Genomic DNA, 20,823 nt, shown 5'->3' on the forward strand with positions numbered 1-20,823 from the left:
TTTAATTTTGTAATCCTGTTTTGCCAAAAGCCTATTGCCCAAGATCTTTGAAACAAAGTGGTTTCAGAAAAAAAAAAAAAAAGATTGAAAACAGTACAAATTCTTCACAGGCTCAATTCAGAAGGCAAACAAATCATAACATCTTAGTGACATGGCAGGTTTTGAGGCAAGACTTGAGACCATTTTTGTGACTGACCATTTTTGATTCTCCATTTCATGTGTGGGGTGCAAAGAAGCACAATTTCTTGCCAAGAGGTTATGTGGCAGAGATGGGAGTTGCAGTTAGGCTTTTCCAGACCCAAACCAGACCTTTCTTCACTTCTGTCTGGTACATAGGACATTTTTGATTTCAGAAGTCAGTTACGTTTTATAAATTACTTGGTGGGGAAGCAGGAAGGATTGTGGGTTTTTGGTCTTGTGGGTCAATTCATCCTAAAAATACATATGTACAGCTAGAGAACAGCAATAGATACTCAGCTTCAAGTCCTACCCCGAGGAAGTGACACTAGAAACTTTGTCAGAAACTACTGTGATCTGGTGGTGGCTGAAAGTTCCAAGGAAGGAATATAGAAGAACTAGAAGAGATTGAATAGAGCAGCTGGATCCAATCCCGGAGAGCAGCTTCCATGGGAGGCTGAGAAGCTTTTTTGCTTCCAGAGAAGAGCTGATAAAATCAACATCAGACATATGAAAACTTTAGAATCCACCACAATTGCAAAACATAATTTTCATTGTTTGATATTATTCTTCACACTGATTTATGATGAGTTACCATAACAAATGCTAACCATTGAAAGACTATTTACTTTACATGCAAGGCAAACTCCTTACAATAAATACAGTGTTTTCTTAAAGGTAAGTTCAGCCAATAACCTGAAGGAATCCATCAGTGTGAACCAAATTAATCATCTGCCCACAAGTTTCAATAAGCTTTTTTCAAATCTTCCAGGGGGGAAAAAACTTGAAAAAATTATTTTAAGAAATAAATGCAAAGTGACTTTTCTGTATAACTGTGAGGTGGACATTTACAATTCCTTTTCAGGTGAACATTTCTGTTTCTTGCCTTAACACTTTTTTTAAAAGAAATTAAAAACCAGCAAGGTAAACAGGAGCACTGTGACAATGACGGAGAAGAGCTGGAAATCTGAAACTTTGTCTGCAGTGACAAAACACCAGCCATAATTCATGTTCCACATGCTGGAATCTGGGATGAACACCAGCCTCTGGCACACAGTGGGCTGGTCTCAGAGGGAGCGGAGCTGTTGCAGATGAGTAAACTCCACCAAGTGCACACACCGGAAACATAATGAAGAAATGAGCCATGTGCATTAGGGTGTAAAAGCCATCTCTGTGCTTAGGAGCATTTGTGTCATAGGAAAAAAAAAAGCATAAGCATAGTTTATAGCAAAGCATCTTGGTTTTGTTGGTCTCTGTTAGTAACAAGTGACTGGTTCTACTCTGGTGGGCTCTGGTACATTTGAGCTACTTTTGTGCACAAAGTGGCTTTGGGGCACAAGAGAACTGTGGAGGGGAGTATTCTCTAATCACAATTATCCTGTGTTTCTTGCAGGATACTGAACACATACTATGTCCCATTTTGTAGCTATATCCAGCCATGTCTGTAATGATTGCACTCCTGATCCGCATCCCCCTCCAGAGGCTACCTGATCATTAGAGCCCTCATCTCCAGGACAACTGGGTGGAAATGTTTCCATTTAAAACTGGAAAGATATTTATAGAGAGTAGCTCTAATATTTGCAGGAAATTTCTGTGAAAATTCTTTTCCACAGAAAGTTTACGAGGGAATTTTTTTTAAAAAAACAAATATTTGAAAATTTTCCCTTTCCCTAACAGAATACACCACCTCTCCAAACTTCCTTGCACTGGGGATCTTCAGTCAGACTTCATTCCTCATAATGTGTACTGGACAGCTTAACCTGTGACTCAGCATCTTCTTTTCTAAAGGAATTTTCTGCACACCTCTCACACTCTTTTTTTCAAAACAAGTCCTGGTCTGTACTCACACCCACTGAAGCCATGTGGAACTACACAGGGACAGCACCAAAAAAAAAACCCCAAAAAACAAAAAAACAAAAAAAACCAAGAAACAAACAAAAAAACCCACCTAATTCATTTTTTTCTGGCTCTTTGACTCCCTCCTGCACTTTCTTTTCCAAAACTGAAAGACGGAATCCCACAGCATGTATCTGTTTTTCACCTTTTCCTTTCCCTCTTCTCCACTGAAGTTAGGAAATAAAGCATCCGAAGCACAGTGAGCCTCCATGGCTCCTGCATGGTTGCCTTCCCTCGATGCCTGAGCAGGACAAAGCAGGACCCATCACAGCAGTCACTGTGTCGAGACTCTGAAACAGATACCAGTTCCACAAAGGGGAAACTCAATCACATCACTTACGCAGCTTCTCTTCCTGCTGCAGCATCAGGAAAGTTCCTGGTAGGAGACCTCCCAGGCAGCTCTGTATCACAGATACTTCTTGTGCTGATTTTCCCTGTCCCATTCGGGCAGTGTGAGAGAGAGCACTGCTGACATTGCTGCTCTAAGGCATCCCAGATCCTCGGTTTTGTGGATCTCTAAAATATAAGAAATCAAAGTATATTTTTAAAGCTCAATGCATCTTGCAGTCAAGGACACAGAAAAGACTTCTCTATAGAAAGAAGGGAGAGTTAAAAACATAAAGGCTAATAGGAACAACTGAGTATTATTTCTGTGAGCGGTATTTTACCTAGGCTAAATCTGACTGCTTTAAATAGAGGGACGCGAGCAAGCATCTCTCCTGAAAATGATTATGCCTTTATTTATTGCTGCTGCATTACTAGTGTGGCAGGCAAAGCTGTGTTTAGTGGGGATTACCCTTCAGTTGCCTGCTCTTGGGCTGTCATTACTTGGTGTCAGAGGGGACTGCTCGAGCTGCAGGACCACAGGTACCTGTCCTGGAGAGAAGCTTGGAGGCACCTCACCATCACCCACCACAGCGCTCTGTCCTCTTTACCGTCCGAAATGACCCTTCTTGCTCTGCACTTACCATTAGTCTCTCAAGAAACTTTGACAGGGCCCTGGCTTACTCCAAAAGAGATAAAAGTGAAAAGGTCACACCTCTGGGTCAAAGGCTAAAAGGCAGATAAAACACTCTGCCTGCAGAAGCAAAATCCAAGGGAAATCACATCAGCTCCCAAGAAAGAGTAGCTTGTCGGCTGAATTCCAGTTGGAGGACACAATTGCCCTTCTTTTAGCAACTCCCCCCACCCTTTTTTTTCCAACATGGGTTAACAAAATATATTTAAGCAGAAAACAAAATAAACTCAAATGAAAGACCCATCCTGCCTCCTCTCCAACGGCTGATTTAATGGAGACTTTTGCTCTGCAGGGTCATCTTTTCATCTCTTGCTGAGGGCAGAGGAAAAAAATATTTTTAAACACAGGAAAGACAAAATTTGGTATTAAATATCTTCCTTTAACCAAACAGGGGCACAACTACTCTTCCGACTGGTGACTTGAAGAGGACTTGGGACAATTAACCAGAAAATGTCAGCTTTCAGTTATGCGGGTAAAGAAGGGGATAGTGGTAAGTTGTGGGAGGGAAGAATAAACCATGAAAAGCAAAACCACAGATAATACAAAACATATGTAAATGAGGATCTAAGGAACCTCTTTAATGTATCTAGTAAGAAACTATTAACATTCCTATAAGCAGTAGAGGCAGCTTTGAGGCATCCCAGCCAGAGTGAGCCATACGCACATACAACTGAACTTTTACATATTAAACCACAGGCTGAAACAGAAATTTTGCTCAGATCCCTTTGGATCTGAACAGAAGAAAACAAATGTTTAGCTCATTTGTCTCAGGGGGGTCAGAGCAACAAGAGTGGCTGAGGTTTGCTTGTCTGCATGTGAGGTGAGATCCTGTGGCAGCTCTGAAGAGATGAGCATACCCACACAGAACTTACAAATGTACATTTGCATACATGGTCCTAACATCAACATTAGAACATCAAACTTTTGCAGTTTCCCTTGGCTTAGTTCATATTTCTGCACTGTACCACTACAAACAGATAATTTAGAAGATATTGTATGAGAGTTGGATGTTTTCTTGTGTTTACAGCTAGTGCCTAGCTTCATGTAACCTATTCCTCTTCAGTTTTGTGCCCATGGATGCAGGGATACCTTTTGATAAAACCTGTGAAGGTTTTCCCGTTGACTTTGCTTCATTTCCAGAACTTCTCCTCTACTTCAGTTTTTCATTTGGGATAGTTTTAAACGTTCAGTCTTCTCCACATTAGACCAACATAAGGAAGGATTTGGGAAAACCAGTTTTCAGTTTAACCAGAACAACTGCTGAGCCATTAGAAACTCATGAGAGTTTATGAGGCCACGAAGCACCAGGGGAAGGCTGACATGCTATATTATGCAGAAATGGGAAATTTGCAGAGTGACCAATCAGTTTAACCTTAGCAAGATATCTGAACACAGTATTAAGAAACTGTCTTGTAGAAAATAATAATAACTCTGATATAAAGAACTGGTTAACTTGGCTTTGTGAAGAACTAAGAATGTCAAACCACAGTCTCTTCCACCAAGAGAGAAAATGTTTTACTGTCTGGAAAGGAACCTGTGGATGCAATTTTTGCATTTAAAAATGTGGTTTATGACATTTTCCTTACTAAAGACATACATTTTAAACAAAAGTTCTCCGAAATGTGTGCCCAATTGACTGAAAAACACAGCCAAGTAACAGCACTGAGTACATCGGCATCAAACTAGGATGACACACTACAGCTGTCTCCTGGGCTCTCATGTGCCAGCTTTTCCTTCTAACCTGACTGAGTGTTGTGTCATTCACAGCTGCAACTGAAAGCAAGAAATTAGTAAAATCACATTAACAATGTCTGCTCCCTCCAGGTCTAAAGTTTGAGGCAATGAATCACACTCCTGGCTTTTAAGGTATTTTCTATGCATCTGCACTGCATTTGACAGCAGAGCTCCCAGGTGCCCAGCCTCCAACTGAGCATTGCAAAATCCCCTTGGGGTAGACACTGCCAGGCTGTGGAAAGTATACCTATGTTTCTCTGAACTTCTGTGACAGAGAAATTTGTTCTAGGTCATAAGGAAGACTATAAAAGAGTAGGATGTAAATCTAGGTCTCAAATCACAGGCTATTCCCCAGATATGAGACTTGGAGTGAAAATATATATGATTTTAAAATATTTTATAAGAAGAAAAAAAAGAAACCAAAGAAAAGCAGAACTGTTTATTAAGATATATTTTGCTGCTACTTTCATTTTTTGAAGTTTTAAGAGAAGTTTTACTTTCCAGGTGGTGAAACATCCAATCACACCTTTAACACATCTAGCAGTAGCTAGGCAATAGATCTGTACAGTAAAAAACTGGATATGAGTTTTGTCCCACAATGATCAAAATCAGAATCACAGGTAGAATTCCTAGTCTGGTGTCTGTAAATCATTGTGTAAATCATTACATTAAACAATAAGCCCTCTGGGATTCATTTTCAGGATACAGCTGATGATTAAACCTCTTTTAGCTCTTTTAAGGTTATTCTGAAGTTAAATCAATATTTAGCTCAACTCTGCTGCTGTTCTTCACTGAAAGCATCCAGAAGACACAACCCTTTTCTTAAGCAAGGGGAATCCTTATTTTGGTTTTAACTAAAAACTCTTCAATCTAATTTTTGGAATATTGGACTGTTCCAGGAAAGGTCCTGAAATGAGTTCAGCAAACAGTTGCTCAACTCCCTCCTTCCCTCCCCTTTAATCTCGGGTGCTGACCTGGCCATTCATTCCATGTTTGCAGTGGTGAGCTCTGCAAACTGCGTTTCCATGGTAGCTATAATCCTTGAATAGGGCTGGCTCCATCGGTGGTCACTTAGGACAGGCTTTGTCCTCCCCATGTCCTGTCGCTGGCAGAATCAGAAGACAGAAAACAAGCGCCTTCAGTAAACATGACCTAATGAGATCCCCGACTTTGTGACAGGGGCCTAGAAAGGGAACGTGTGGGGACTACTGCCTCTTCTGGGATTTTCCACTGAGGACTCCCAGCAGTTTCCTGCCTGTTTTTATAACTGTCTCATTTAAACTGCATTTCTAGTCACTTTTTCATTCTTCTTTTCTCTTTTAGATACAGACATAACTGAATGAACACAGTAAAACCATGGTCTGGCTTAGTGAGAGCTGTGTCCAACATTCTCTTCCACAGGTGCAAGGTTATCCTCTCCCTAACAAAGTGGCTGATCAACTCCATGATTGCAGGACTGCTGTAGCATCAAGTGGTTGTCCTCTGAGGGGGTGCTGTGGGGCTCCTGCAGTGCTGAGAGCAGGGCCCTGCACTTTCAGCCACTTGTGCAAATGAATAAAAATTTAACTTTACATGCTTCTCCAACAGTACATAACTTCTTTCATTTTATGCTGAATAATCACAGTCAATTCTTCTGGGCATTAACATGATTGCTTTTGAAACTTTCTAGGAGGATGACAGCCAAACACTTCCAGAAGAATAGGCTTTTCAAGCTGCTAAGACATTAGGCAAATATGATACCATATAAAAATATGCCTGAAATACACTGAAGCAGACAAGCTATATTTTAACTACATATTCTACACATTCTTTAAACTTTTACCCAGTTCCCCCAAGCATTTTTCCTATACTCCATGGCATGAACGTCTTGTTATCCATCTTCTTTTAACTTGTTACATGAGGCACAATACCAAAGGTAAACGTGCTGGGCACCATGTACTGCATCTTGCCTTTGTGCAATGTCAGTCTCTTCTGCAGGCCTGGATGGGACACGACCTGTTATTTAAGGTCTGGTTTCAACTGTTTGCCCTCACATAACATAGAACAGTTGTCACAAAAAATGCTGATCATTATCTCCATGTACTGCAAATACATTTCAGAGAATACAGTCCTGTAGCCATTATTTTGGGAAAATTCCCACCGCCTCCACATTGTTGATGTTTTACCCACAATTAGCAGCTACAGTCCATGCATTTATAGGAATTCCTCTGAAATCAAAAACACAGGCAGACTAATGGGATATAAAAGGAAGAGAAAGGAAGTGACTTTGGCCATGGCATGCTTCCACCCCATGCAGCCGAGGTTGGACAGCTAGAGGACCCCTGGCCCAATGCCCTGTCAATTACCTTAATCCCAACCCAAAGAGGAATGATACTAAACACTCCACAAAAATGCTTCAAACATTGCCACAGGGAAAAGGAAAGCATTAACCCTGCCTTCCCAGGCATGGCTTCACTAAGGGGCATCTTGCATTTTACACATGAACATAAAAGGCGTACCCTCCAGTGAAAACTTGCACAACCTCTGAGAGTGAGCAGAATTAATCATAGGGAATAATTACAGTTTTAAATAAGAATATTTACGACATTACATAAACACCATTAAAACAAAGTGAGAGGCAATAATTTTTAGAAAGAAGAAAGGAGGAAGTGAGGCAGGGGGGATGAAAACCAATCAAAGTTTATAGTTGAAAAGATAAAAGTTCCTGTGTTTCAACCATCTTGGAAATTGTTGCTTCAACCATCACTTGTGCCTTGTTTACTTCCCTTAATAAAACAGAGAAAGAATTTTGTTTATAAAGTTAGCCAATACTTGGAGCTTAAAGCACTTTTCTTAAAAAGGATCTTTCAAAAGCAAGAAGAAATGTGGAAAATTTCTTTCCAAAATGTTTTAACTTTTCAAGAAAAAATGTTTCAATTCATTATCATCTCAGCAACACTCTTTTCTTTCTCCCTGCCTTTTTTCCCATTTTCCTGAGGCAAAGAAGAATGAAGGGAAGAGGGAGTTTTCCTGTCTTTTTAGTCTATAAAGAATAACAACTGTATTTTTAAATCAAAGAAAAATTGAAAGAATTACAAAGAAAAGCATTTGGAGATTTTCTTTTGCAACATAGTTGCAGCAATTTTCTAGCCTGTTCTAGTTATTTAGAGCTGGGTTAAATCTCCTTGTCTTTTACACTACATATTTTACTATGAAAATTTTGGAGCTTGAAAATTGCCCTGTCAATTACTTGGGCAGCTTCAGTTGGGGCTAAGCCTGCAAGGCCTGTATTGCTTCCCAGGAGACTTGAGAGCTCTTGTGCCTGGCAGTAACTCCAGGGGCTTTTGCCAACCCGGAAATGGCCTGGCAGATTCTCTTCAGGAGAGATGCTCTTATGCTCCCTTTGGTTTGGGTTAGACATGTTGCTGGTGATAGCGGTGCCTACAAGTACCACGGGCACATGGAAGTGATTTAGAATTGCACTCTGAAAAGAAAGCCTTTTGGTCAAAATGCTGTTTCCTCCATGTTTTATTCCAGCTTGGGCATATTCCAGCATCAAGAAAAGGATGGTAATTGAGAGTACTCAGAGCCACAAGAAAAACATTTCTTTCCTTTAATATTCCCTCTTCCAAGAGCTGGCTTCTGGGAATTGCAGACCAAACTTCTCCTTAGGGACCTCTGGCCCAAAAAACGGACACAGGGCTTTTGCAACCCAGGTGAGAAGCAGGGGACATCAGTGGGCCAAGTGGGTGGCTATGATGAGGGGATGAATTTCATGGGTTGAAATTCAAGGTGAGGAAGCTGCTAGACATATACCTGCATTTGAAAGTTGAGTGCACCTTTGCAGGGGCAGAAAAAAGTTTAGGAAATGGAGTATTTTGGCTTAATAGTGGTACCACCCTCCGGACATGCACAAAACTGTGCTATGCTGGCTGCAAGCTGTGGGATCACTATCAAGTCTATGATTTGTACACAACTACTGCCGTCTAATTGATACACATGGACAACAGATATGGTTTTGCAAATCAGCTGCAATTACCCGGATCCCTCACAGGACTCAATAAACAATGTCTGGCTTTGGGGCCTCAGAACACACACACGGCTACACAAACCTCCCAAACAATTTTCCACTCTGCCACCCAGGCTTCATCATCCAAAAGATTGTAAAAGAGCATGCAACAACACAAACAGCTTGGGTTTAGCCAAAAGACCAAAGTACAAAAAATCTTCTAGCCCAGCAGAGTCTGCATCCAATTCCCAGCCTGCATAGGAAAACATTTCACTTTCCAGGTTTATTCTTCAGGACCCTTAGAAACAAGATGAAATCCCCTTTCTCCCTCACCCAGGCACACACCATCCTTCCATCTGTCTCCTCAGAACTGAAAGCACTGGGGTCTTGTGGCCAAGCATAGACAGTCAGATGGAAAATCACACATTGCACCTTCCTTGTCCACTGTCCCTGGTGCCAGGCACTTCTCCACTACCCTCGTTGAGGTGTTGAGGATAGTTTGCTCTGCTAACTTCAGGAGTCAGGCAGCATTTCCTGAACCAGAATGATGGTTTAAGTAAGGTCCTTTCACTGACCTCCCCATGACACCGTGCTCATGAATAACCAGGTCTGTCGCTGCCCCTCATGCTTAATTTTCTCTGAGGAAATCTTCTGTTAAGGGGCAACAGTTTTCCATTTCAGTGTACAGCACTACCCAGCTGCTTGTTATTTCACTTGGCTGAGCCTGACAAGCTAATGGTATGTTTGATTTGCACTACCAGTTCCTGCTAGAGACACCATAACTTTTATTACAGACATGGTTCTTGTTAGAGACTCAGTTGTCCGCAGAAGTAAAAAAAAAAAAAAAAAGGCACACTTATTTCAGTCAATTTACTGGTTAACTCATTATTTGCAAGTGCAGTGCTGGCAGCATAATTCGCTGTTGTTTGTGTGGCCAAGGGGGAGATTATTCTAGCTTTTCTTTTGATACACATTCCCTTTACTGTCGTCAATCCTTTGAGGCTGATCACATTTCTGATTGCTAGAACATTTTCTCTAAACTTTCCTAGACACTGTACAGTTAAATTCAGATCAGAATTGCCACAGGGAAAAAATTAGGTACAGAGAGAGGATAAGCAAGAATACATCTGATTGGACATAGTTTAGAATAAATTTTCTGTCTTGGTTTTCCTGCTCAGTGCAGATAAAGATATTAAGTGTGTCTACAGAACTTACACATCTGCATTATTTTGACACTGCCCAGATTACCGGATATACTACATAAAACTAATGCATTACACCTTGTAAGAATAAAAAGGAAATCAAAAGGACTATGCTAACACAGCCCTACTTGTCTGCAAAACAGTGAATCTATATCTTAATAAGGAGACAAGTTGGGTTATGAAATCTGTTTCCCCATAACATAGAACATCCACTCATGACAGGGCAGTACCCTCCAAATTCTCCATCACTCTGACTTGGAGCACCCTGATAGACATGTCTGAGTATCTCACACTCAGCAATCCAGATGGAAGGAAAGGAAGTACCTCCAAACCCAAGATTGCTTATGAAAATTTTGGCTGCACTTCCCCTCTGTCTCATTTTTATCACCAGTGGCTGGTATTCACACACACCACCATGCTGCAGCCATGTATAAAATATGCTTTGTTAAAATACAAGATACACAAGGAAAAAATAAGTAGTCTCATACTGTTGACTTTGCCTCAGAGCCAGAGTAGGTTTCCTACTTGCAGCACTGCCAGTGCAAGACATTAGTTTGCAGTACTACCAGGAACTGTTAATTTCTCATGCAGAATTTTCTCTAACAAAGGCACTTTAAAGCTCCTGAACTCTTGATCCTCAAAACAGCCAGTCTGGGGAGCGTCTCTTCCAGTCTTTTAAGTTGCAGCACTCATAAAGCTGACCAGTGCTGTTTGTGGGTTTGTTTTCTTTCCATATCTCTCCTTTTCCTTTAAGACCAGACAGAAGATGACATTATTAGCAGGCTGCTCATAAGCACCTAGTAGTTTAGGGTAAGGCTTTTTATTTCTGCTTTCAAGCAGAGATGAAAGATTGTAAAAACCTCTCTTTTTTTTTTCCTTAGGGAATTATAGCTCACAAAAGTTCTTATAACTCCTTACAGCAACTATTTTACTACTCAGGGAGGCTATTTACTAGGTCACTTTCTTCCTGCAGCAGGCCTCAGTGTTAATAAATGGTGTCTGTGAGTTACTTTATGCTCTTCATACCTTATTTTGATCTAGCTGTGTGTTTAAGGAGCTAAAAAGAGTGTGTCTTGATGAACTACTTATACCAGAGTTTGCTCTAGGCCAAAATGCAGAGAGGGCTTTCTTCTGGGTTTTTTCTAAGTTTTTGTAGGTACACTGAAATCTGAAAAATGGGGCGAGCTGCCAAGGTTGCTCTGCAAGTCTGTTAGCTTCTGCTCATTCAGCATTAACATCTGTCTTCACTAAAGTGTTACTGGACCCCTGGTACACTGCATGGAGCAAGTTCCAGAGGCGCTTATAGAAAGCAGAACTCAGGGAGGGAGGGAGAGCCATGTCCCCCAAACCCCCAACAAGTAGCACTTTTTCAGTAAAATTAAGGCACAGCTTTACTCCAGAAGGCTCTCTCCCAGATCTGTGTGCCAGTGAGCCTTCAAAAACAACCATGAGAGAGAGCTGGGGAGATTTTAAAAGAGGACTCTGCACCTGTATTCTGCCTTAGCCTTTTACTCCATTCAGAAGGTGTCATAAAATACAGCAAATATGTTTTTCCCTTTCCAAAGTCAGATGATTTTAGAGTACAGTTCAAACTGGCAGTTAAATGCCTCCCTGACATCCGATCCCGCCAGATCTCGGAAGCTAAGCAGGGTCAGCCCCGGATTAGTACTTGGATGGGAGACTCCTGGGAAATGCCGGGTGCTGTAGGTTCTAGTCCTGAGGACTTCACTGGCACTGTCCAAACTCGCTCGGCCGTGGCAGATGAACCTCAGGGCTTAAACGGTGGGGCCAGTTCTGTGCATGCTGAGCCTCACCTAAAATCCACTGCGCAGGCTGGAAGGGCACACCCACGTGGGGACAGCCCTTCCCAAATCTTCGTTCGCGAAGCTGAGCCACACACAGTTCAAACTGAAAGTGCAATAACCCAGGAAGTGAGTTATCCTTGAGTCTTGAAATGAGGCACACAGCCATTACAACACCAAGCTCATCAGTAACACACTCAAAGCAATGCAGCGCCCACATGCCTTCTTGGTGGGGTTGCACAATATCTTTGTGCCTAATCAACATCTATAAATCAATCCCTCAAAGAAACCAATTCTGTGTATGTGTAAAGTATGTGAGTCTTACCCAGCCCCTTTTAGGTTCTACCAGGGAAGAGAGGGGGGTCAAATCACATAAAACCTACTGTACACCTGGCTTGATGTCTCACATGAGACTTCGGTGCACTCTCTGAGACTGTGCTCGTGGGTAGCACCCAGCAAGTCAGTGAATTCAGGGTCACAACCTTGTAAAAACAGCATCCTCCTCTGCAATGTGTGCAAAACCACACAAGCTACAAGCATGTGGTAAACAGCAGCACACCTCTGAAGGCACATCTTCAGCACATGCACCATTACATTTTACAAAATAAGGTCCAGCTTTCCCTGAGCTGACAAATTTCCAAGTTTTTCTTTGTGTACTGTGTGCTTACATGCCTGCCGTACAATCAGCAGTGCCTGGATTTGTGGATTTATTGGCTGTGACCAGACACAGGCTAAGTAAGTAAACAGATTAATATGTATTAACATACTGCATTTGTTCAAAGTTCAGAACTTGTGCACACATGTAAAGATGGTATTTATCCATGGTTCTTACCAAGGGAGCTGATTAAAAACAGGATCATGCAAAGTAAGCAGTGCAGTAAAAGCCAGCATTAAAACATTTTTTTAAAATTGAAATAGCCTGAATAATGGTTGCCTGATTTAATGGCTCATCAAACTATAGCTCTCACATAATCTTCAGGGGTTCAGTGGTTTTATATTGTAACTTGTGGCTGATGCTGCAAGAAGTGAGAGTTCTTATGAAACTGTTTCTATATTGCTATCCATAAGAACCATGCCTAAGAGAAGTCATAATCTCTTATGTCCAAAAGACAAAGGGAGAGAAAGCACAGTCTTACACTGGTCACCTCCTAATGGAAAAGAGATCTCCAGAGTCAGGGACCTCTTTTTTTTTTTTTAAGATTGTGGCTTGTAATGTTGAAATCTTTGGCTTTTTTCTGTCTACATATAGTGGGAGAGTAAGATAACTAAGTTCCCATTTTATAATAGCAATAAAAAGCTCAGGTGTGTGTTAACACTCTCAGAGCTGTGAGTGTTAAGCACAGCAGTACGAGCTGCCACCTTGTCCCAGTGGGGCTGAGCAGACCCCTTGGCTGGGCTCCCTGCAGGGGACATGCCTTTGCAGTGATGCATTGCCCAGGCTAAAGGGGAGAAGGTTTTAGTGTTTGCCCCAAAGAGAATTTCACTTTCTATTACATAATTTTCAATCCAAAATTTAGGATGCATCAGGAATGAAACAGCTCTTACAGGAGAGGATATCCTTGGAGATTCCCATTGCAGCAGATGCCTGGCCCTCAGCTCTCAGCCTGGAGAACAGGCATCTGTCCACCATGAGCCATCACTGAAACCCTCCTGCTGAGGAAGAAGAATCAATCTTCATCAGGAAAATTGTAAAAAGGAATTTCTTGTTGAGAATATTTGTGAACAGATTATCCCAGCAGCCCCTCAGCTTGTCTCCTGTGGAAGAGGCCAGGAGAAAGCTAGATAATCAGAGGTGTAACCAATCCAAGTGCTCTGGGATATGAGGATCAAATTTTTCACTTCAGATCTTAAAAACAAACAAACAAAAACAATCAAACAAGCAAAACAAACACAAAAAAACCCAGCCACTTGTTTTAGTGTCTAAACAGCAGCTCAGGTCACTTGGCAATTTAGAGCTTAGGCTTTTACTAGATGTGCTATGCGACCCTTACATTTCAGGAGCTGTGATTATCCTGTCTCTGCTCCCACCAAGCAGCTGCTCAACTGCACAGGCTCCTGCAGAATGGAAAACCTCACTGTTAACACAGGTATTTTAAGGAAAGTATTTGCAAACTTTTTTTTTGTTTCTCTTCTCAGTCCAGACCAAACTTTGCATCTCTTTTATGGGGTTTAGGCCTGAATTTTTAAGCCAAATTAGTCATTTAGGATATATGCCATCAGGTCTCCTAAAAAACCTGGCTGCCAAAGCAGAAACCTAACAACCTTTATTTCTCTTAGCCTGCGACTGACTTGACTGCAGCTTTTCTATACCTACTAAGAATATTTACAACCTAGAGGTTAATCAATGTGTTTTTCTCACAGCCTCCCAAAATATCTAACTATTACTATATGTGCCGGTTTTGCCTGAGACAGAGTTCATTTTCTTCAGAGTAGCTGGTATGGGACTGTGGTTTAGATTTGTAATGAAAACAGTGTTGATGACAGCAATGTTTTTGTTACTGCTGAGCAGCACTTACACAGCATCAAGGCCTTTTCTGCTCCTCCCTCCATCCCACCAGCAGGGGAGCTGAGGGTGCGTGAAGGAGGGGACACAGTCACGATAGCTGATCCCAGCTGATCAAAGGAATATTCCATACCATATGACATTGTGCTCAGCATATAGAGCAGGGGGAAGAAGAAGGAAGAAAATGGACGCTTGGAAGGATGATGTTTGTCTTCCCAAGTCATCATGGCACTCCTGGAGATGCCTGAACACCTGCCTGCCCATGGGAAGTGGTGATTGAATTCCTTGTTTTGGTTTGCTTACACATATGGCTTTTGCTTTACCTGTTGAGTAAAGCAAAGTGAACAAGTGGCTGTGCAGGGCTTAGATGCCAGCTGGGGTTAAACTACTACACTACAACACAGAGCAAAGTCAACAAAGAGATGGATGGAGACACATCTCAGATTGTCTCAAGCACTTCCATGGGATCTGAGATAATCTGAAGTCGGGTGAGAATTTAAAAACCTGTCTCTCACCCCCTGGAAATCATGCCCTGTGTTGTTTTTAATGCAAAGTCTGAAACACCAAGTATGCTTTGAGTCTGCCAGCTGGTTATGCACCACAAGCAAGATACGACAATGGCCAAGTAGCAGCAGCCATTGGGTCAGGGTGAGGTGCCAGTGGAAATGGAGATGCTGTGTAGGCTTTAGGCATCTATAGGACTGGACAAAGTCAAAAATGTTTGTTCTAGGATCTAACTACTGTGTTGAAACACTTGAGATGGAACTCAAGCATTCAAAGTGTATCTAGCCTTTACGAAGCCCAAATTTTAGACCAGTGAAAATGCAGGTCAGTGTAGCTTCTGACTGAAGTATCATCTGGAAATGTGCAGAGTTTTGTTGTGACTCCATAGATGGCCTGTGATACCATGAGCACTTCTTGTCTGTCTTTTCCAATTAAGCACTTAAGAGTTTCCCAAGGTAAATATTAATACTTCAGAAAGGAAATACTAACATGCACAAAAACCTTTTCAACCTTTCTGCTTAAATAGCTATCATTTTTTAGTGAGGTCACAGCATCCAGTTTTCTATAATAAAAAATAAGCAGGATAAGTAGTTTTACTCCTGTCAAAACTTGAATGCAATTTTATGTTTTTCTTTGACTTATCCTATAAATATTTTTACTACAACATTCAAAGTTTATGAGATCTCTAAGACTTGTAAAGAGGTTGAGTAACTGGAAACCAAAGGCTAATACCTACCTCAGGGACTTGGGGATTTTTCTTAAGCAAGCTATTTATTAATATTAACAAAGGGTATTTTACTGATGATCTGTTTACAAAACTGAATATTATTTTACCTTTCCATTCCAGTGTAAACAAATCCATGAGGAAGGACAAACAAAAAACAACACCACAATGCCTGACAGTGTTGATCTCCCAGGTTACAATTTTCTGACATTATTCCTTGAGCTGAACTTCTGCGGTTGAATTGCTTCTGAGTCCAAGTGCAGCTCGGGAGCTACAAATCTCAGCCTTACTTAACCAGAGGAAAGAACAAAGCCACTGTTTGTGAATGCCTTTGACAAGCTGTGTCCTTTTCCCTGTTCATGAGTCACTCACCTGGAGACTTTATCCTTCCTAATGCATTTTGCTATCCATAATTACGGTTGCAACAGTTATCCGCCCTTATAAGAAGGTGTTACCATGCCTGAACAAGACCAGGAGGTTCTGTGTCACAGGCCAGGAGGTAGATGATCTCTGCCCATATCCACCATGGCTACAGGAGAACATGCATGTTTCAGCTCATCTGGCACAGCTGTGGAGAGTTCTGTGTCACTGCTCTACTTCCTAGTCACTATTTTATTTCTACTCCCAACTCGTGATTTACTGCCTGATGATTAAGTATTCCAAGAAGTTTGCACAAGGAGGCAACCCAGCCTTTTGCGCAAACATTTGTGGATAGCCATTAAACTACCAACTTGAGCTTAATACAGCAAGGAGTCAAAATAGTCACAGACTTTGGTCAAGTCCAGAGCCTGCCACCTTTGGCCATCCTCCCTTTGGCTGTCCTGTTTCCAGATCACTTTCAATGCCTTGGGAAGCCCACCATGCAAATGCAGTCCTGAGGAGAGCTGCTTATCCAGAACCACAGCTGCCCCAGACTGTTTTTAATCCTTCTTTCTTTATGGATTAAGGAATTAAGCCTTAATAGGGATTAAACCTTTCCCAGTTGTAAAAACTAGCACTAGATTTATCACACTTATGGCTACCTACCTACCTACCTACATATCTTCTGGTTAGATGGGAAGCTAAATCTAATGAAACACCTAAATTCTTAACTGATGGAAAAAGAGGAAAATAATCCAAACTGCCTCCATGTATATTATTATATACGTATTCAGCGCCTTTCATAGGGCAAGTGCATTTGGGGTTTGTTACCCTCTGTTACTCATCTTCTCAGCTGGTGGTTTACTTCATCTGTACACAAGACATGCATCTGAGACCTCCACTTCTATGCACTATTACATGTTCACTTTGTGTCGTACATGCCTAAATTATGTACGTGGGTATTTCCTGATCTGCACAGCCTCCCAGTAGAACCCCACAAACACCTTGTGTAGATGTGTTGGCCCTTTAATGGACTACAGGCATCCAGCTTAATCTGAAATCAGCTGCTTATCCTGCCTAAGGACCTCACTACCTCAGTTGCACAGCAATCATAGCCAGGCTTCCTATTTTTCAGCCTGGATAGCACTGCATTACTTTACAGATGCTGTTGGGGAAAAAAAAAAGAACTGAAAGGGATTTGAAGAGGTAATCTGACCGCTTGTGCAGTGTCCAGATCAAGTAAAAATAGAGCTTCCATGACTGACTTGGATTAAATCACTGTATAAAACTGCCCAGTTGGGATTTTGCCACTCTGACTCAGTGTTTTGCCACCCATGGTACAGGAGAAAGATTCTCATTTTTGAACCCTTAGTTGCTAAAGCCTGTCGTCTTTTACTCAAAGATCATGTGAATCCAATCATGCAAATCCTAGGCCTCCCCTTTCCACCTTGGAAGCCTAGATAAGAGATAGAAAAGAGTGCCTTAATATTCTAAAAGGAAAAAGATGAAAACTATATATTTTAATAGACAAGTATCATGTTATTATTTCAATTCACGCTGGCTCTGTTTCAGTGATGGTCAGTGGGAATGGACAGTCAGAGCCACTCTGAAATGGGCTTTGTCATCAAGGAAAGTGTTTGGTACTCACCTTTCATTCTGTGCTCTGATCTGATCAGTACAAATGCTATGACTGTGATAAGGGTAATGATTAATATGAGCACAGTTCTGCCTGCATATTTGTGGCCATGCAGATGCATAGATTTTGGCAGTAGCTCCCTGCAGGTTTTGATTTCATGGCAGACTGAGGAGCCAGAGGATGACAGTGAGCAGACCTTGATCCGGAATGGTTTTTCTTAGTGTGGCTTCCCATCCTAGGAAAAGTCTTCAATGGGAACAAGATCCTGAGCCCTCTGGATGTGCCAGTCTTTCTCCAGTAGCTGTATAGGGATAGGTCATATTAGCTTTTTTGAAAATAGATTAAGGAGTCACAGAAAATTAACCCAGCCACTGAAAAAATTATAAATTTTCTCCCCTCTTCTGGTGTGCTAGTGCTCCTTTCCTTTTGAGATTTGCTTCATGACAGGACAAAACTTTTAAAACCCTTCCCACTTTGTACAATCTTTGACATGGGAGCAGAAAATTTTGTTGTTAGGTGGCAGAATTCAGCCAGCAATTGCCTTCACCACACTTTCCAGCTGTCCTCTTGCTCTTGGTGGTGCTAGCCTAGTGCAGATCTTTGGCACATGAACATGGTTCAGATAAAGGCAATGAGAAGGTGAGAGGAGAGCAGCATTGCTACTGGTCTGGGTGGTGTAAGCTGGGGCTTAAAGGTCAGTAGTCCGTGGTGTGTAGTTTTGCCTTTCATGATCTGTGTCAAATAGGAGTGCTATCATTGCATTACATTTTCATCTGGTACCTCTGAAACAGCATAAAAACATGCTATAAAACTAATGGGATTCTATGGTAATTGTTCTGCTACAATAAACATGCTTGACATGAAACATGCTGAACTTTCTGGTTTCTCTGGTGCCTGTTTCTTAAGGGGATCATAGTGGGATGAGAGAGAGAAAGAATGGGAAACAACTCCGGAAAGAAAATTATCAAGATTATCCAGGTGACTGATAATTATGGGATTTGATATCATAGGGAAATTAACTTTTTAAAGATTAGCCAAGCAGAAAAAAGAAAAGCTCTCTGCTTTTTCCAAAATAAGCAAGCATTTCAGTGCACACCACCCTCTGCAGGAGGATGGCAGTGCAGGGCATATTTATTACTGTTCCTGTTTGTAGGCTGCCTGGGATTTTGCATGCCACCTGGATTTCAAATACTTCCCCACCATGTTCTTCCTTGACTCACAGTCAGCAGTGCCCTTTCCACTGACTGCCCTGAGATGTGCACTAGTTTTTTGGTGACTTTCCTGAAAACTCTAGTTTTGAGAGAGGGCAACCAACTCCAGACTGTTCAAAGAAGTCCATGTAGGGCTATTGTGTTGTCTGTGAATTCACTGTTTTTCTTGTGTTTGCAAAGGAGCATTCCCTGGCTACCTGCCACCATTTAAACAGAGATGAAATCTGGTCAAGATGACCAAGGAGCAGCGGAGGGCACCCAGGTACAAAGAGAAGCTGACAGGTATGAAGTAATGCAGCGAGACAAGAGTGGGAGACCTGCCAAAAAAAATAGCAGTGTACCCATAAACTGAAAACAAACATGTACCCTGCAAAGTGGAGCTACTCCTAGTCAGGAATATTCTCTGACTGCAAAGCAGGCCCTAGAAGAAGAGGTTTTGTTTTAAGGCACCTATTACCCACCGTCTTCATATTATCCAGTGTAATGCTACAGGTTAGACAGGCTTTAGACTCTCTCTGTCCTTTGAACAGGGTCACTGAGTTTGTCCTGAACCTACCAGCTTTCCTCTCTTGTGTATTTTTAGAAGTCAGAAATGTGTCTGCTTTTCTCTGCATTTTAAATCCAAAAGACTGAGATGATTTACCTCAAACATTCCAAAATTAAAAATAAATCTCCTGTGGCTTCACATTACATATGCAGTGTTTTAAGCCTAACATAGATTTGGGGATTTATGTTTAGTGGCAAAGTTAGAAAGTATTTCAGTTCAAATATAGAATACAGTGCTACTTGTAACCTCAACCCCAAACTTCCCAAATCCACATTTAGTTCCTGATGGACTCTATCCACAAAGTGAGCTGAATGCCCAGCTGTTGTCTAAGTATTAATTTGGATGGCAAAGTCCAAAATTTAGTCTCAAAGCTCTCACTCTTCACATCACAAGTATCAAAGAGCAAACAAAGCATGCATAAGAATACATTTTCTGGGCATGCATTACTAAGCATCCCATTTTCTGCTTCTCAGATTTTGGCCTTCATATACAGCAAAGTCGCTAACATGGACCTGAAGGAGGCTTTGAATGACATGTTTCGCTCCCTTGACATTCAAGTACTTAAATTCCATTTAGGGTCAAATACTGTCTTGTCTATTAAATCTGAATCACATGTCCATAAGAAAGGTCTACCCAGGAAAAGTTTTCTGAGCATTTTCACAGAAAGTGTCTGAAATGGGTTCAAGTCCCTTCAGGTTGGTTTGGGGTTTGAGCCAAGATGTGTGGCACAGCTGACGAGTGAGGATACAACTGGAGAACCAGCATGGAGGAGGCAGGGAGGAAATGGGAAGTAATGGTGGGGAGGATAAAGCAATATTCCCTCTGCTCATTATGTCATTTATGTTTGTTCCCACTGGCTTTTCAGCATCACTGTACCACATACTGAGACATCTTACATTATAATTTAGTGAGGAAGAAATAACCTGGATTCACCTGAAGGAAGATCTTTGATATGGAATAGAGGAAGTGAAAACAGGGATTCCTTTGTGCTCAGTAAAAAAGAGTGTTCAAGATCAATGAGGGATCCAAGAAAAAGAAATTAGTATAGACATGTTTGTTATTTTGCCTACATCTGCATATTTCCTGTGTTACCAAAATAGCAAAATTAATTTAATTTCATAGATTTTAGGGTTTTATGGGATCCCTTTAACTCTCCTTACCTGTATTTGTTCTACAAAGCAGCAGCTTCTGAATTCAGATTGTTCATAAAATTAGTAGTCCAGCAAAAGGGATGATTAAGCTACTATCTTTACTGAAGAGGAGAACAGTAAAGCAAATATGTGGATGCACAGCTTTAGAAGATTTCTTTGTACCAGGCTGAGCATTAGCTATAGGCACAGGTGACCATGCTTCCCCTGGGTAGCAGCATTGCCTCCCTTTTGGCACATTTCCAAATTGCAGGAGATCTAGTGTTGATCTAAAGTTGAAATTATTTTACCCTCTTGTCTAAGGTCTCTAGGTCTTACACTGACACCAAAGAGAATTTGTCATCAGTTCAAAGACAGAATCAAATAACTCAGG

The sequence above is a fragment of the Pithys albifrons genome, chromosome 7 (genome assembly GCF_047495875.1).
Source record: "Pithys albifrons albifrons isolate INPA30051 chromosome 7, PitAlb_v1, whole genome shotgun sequence".
NCBI lineage: Eukaryota > Metazoa > Chordata > Aves > Passeriformes > Thamnophilidae > Pithys > Pithys albifrons.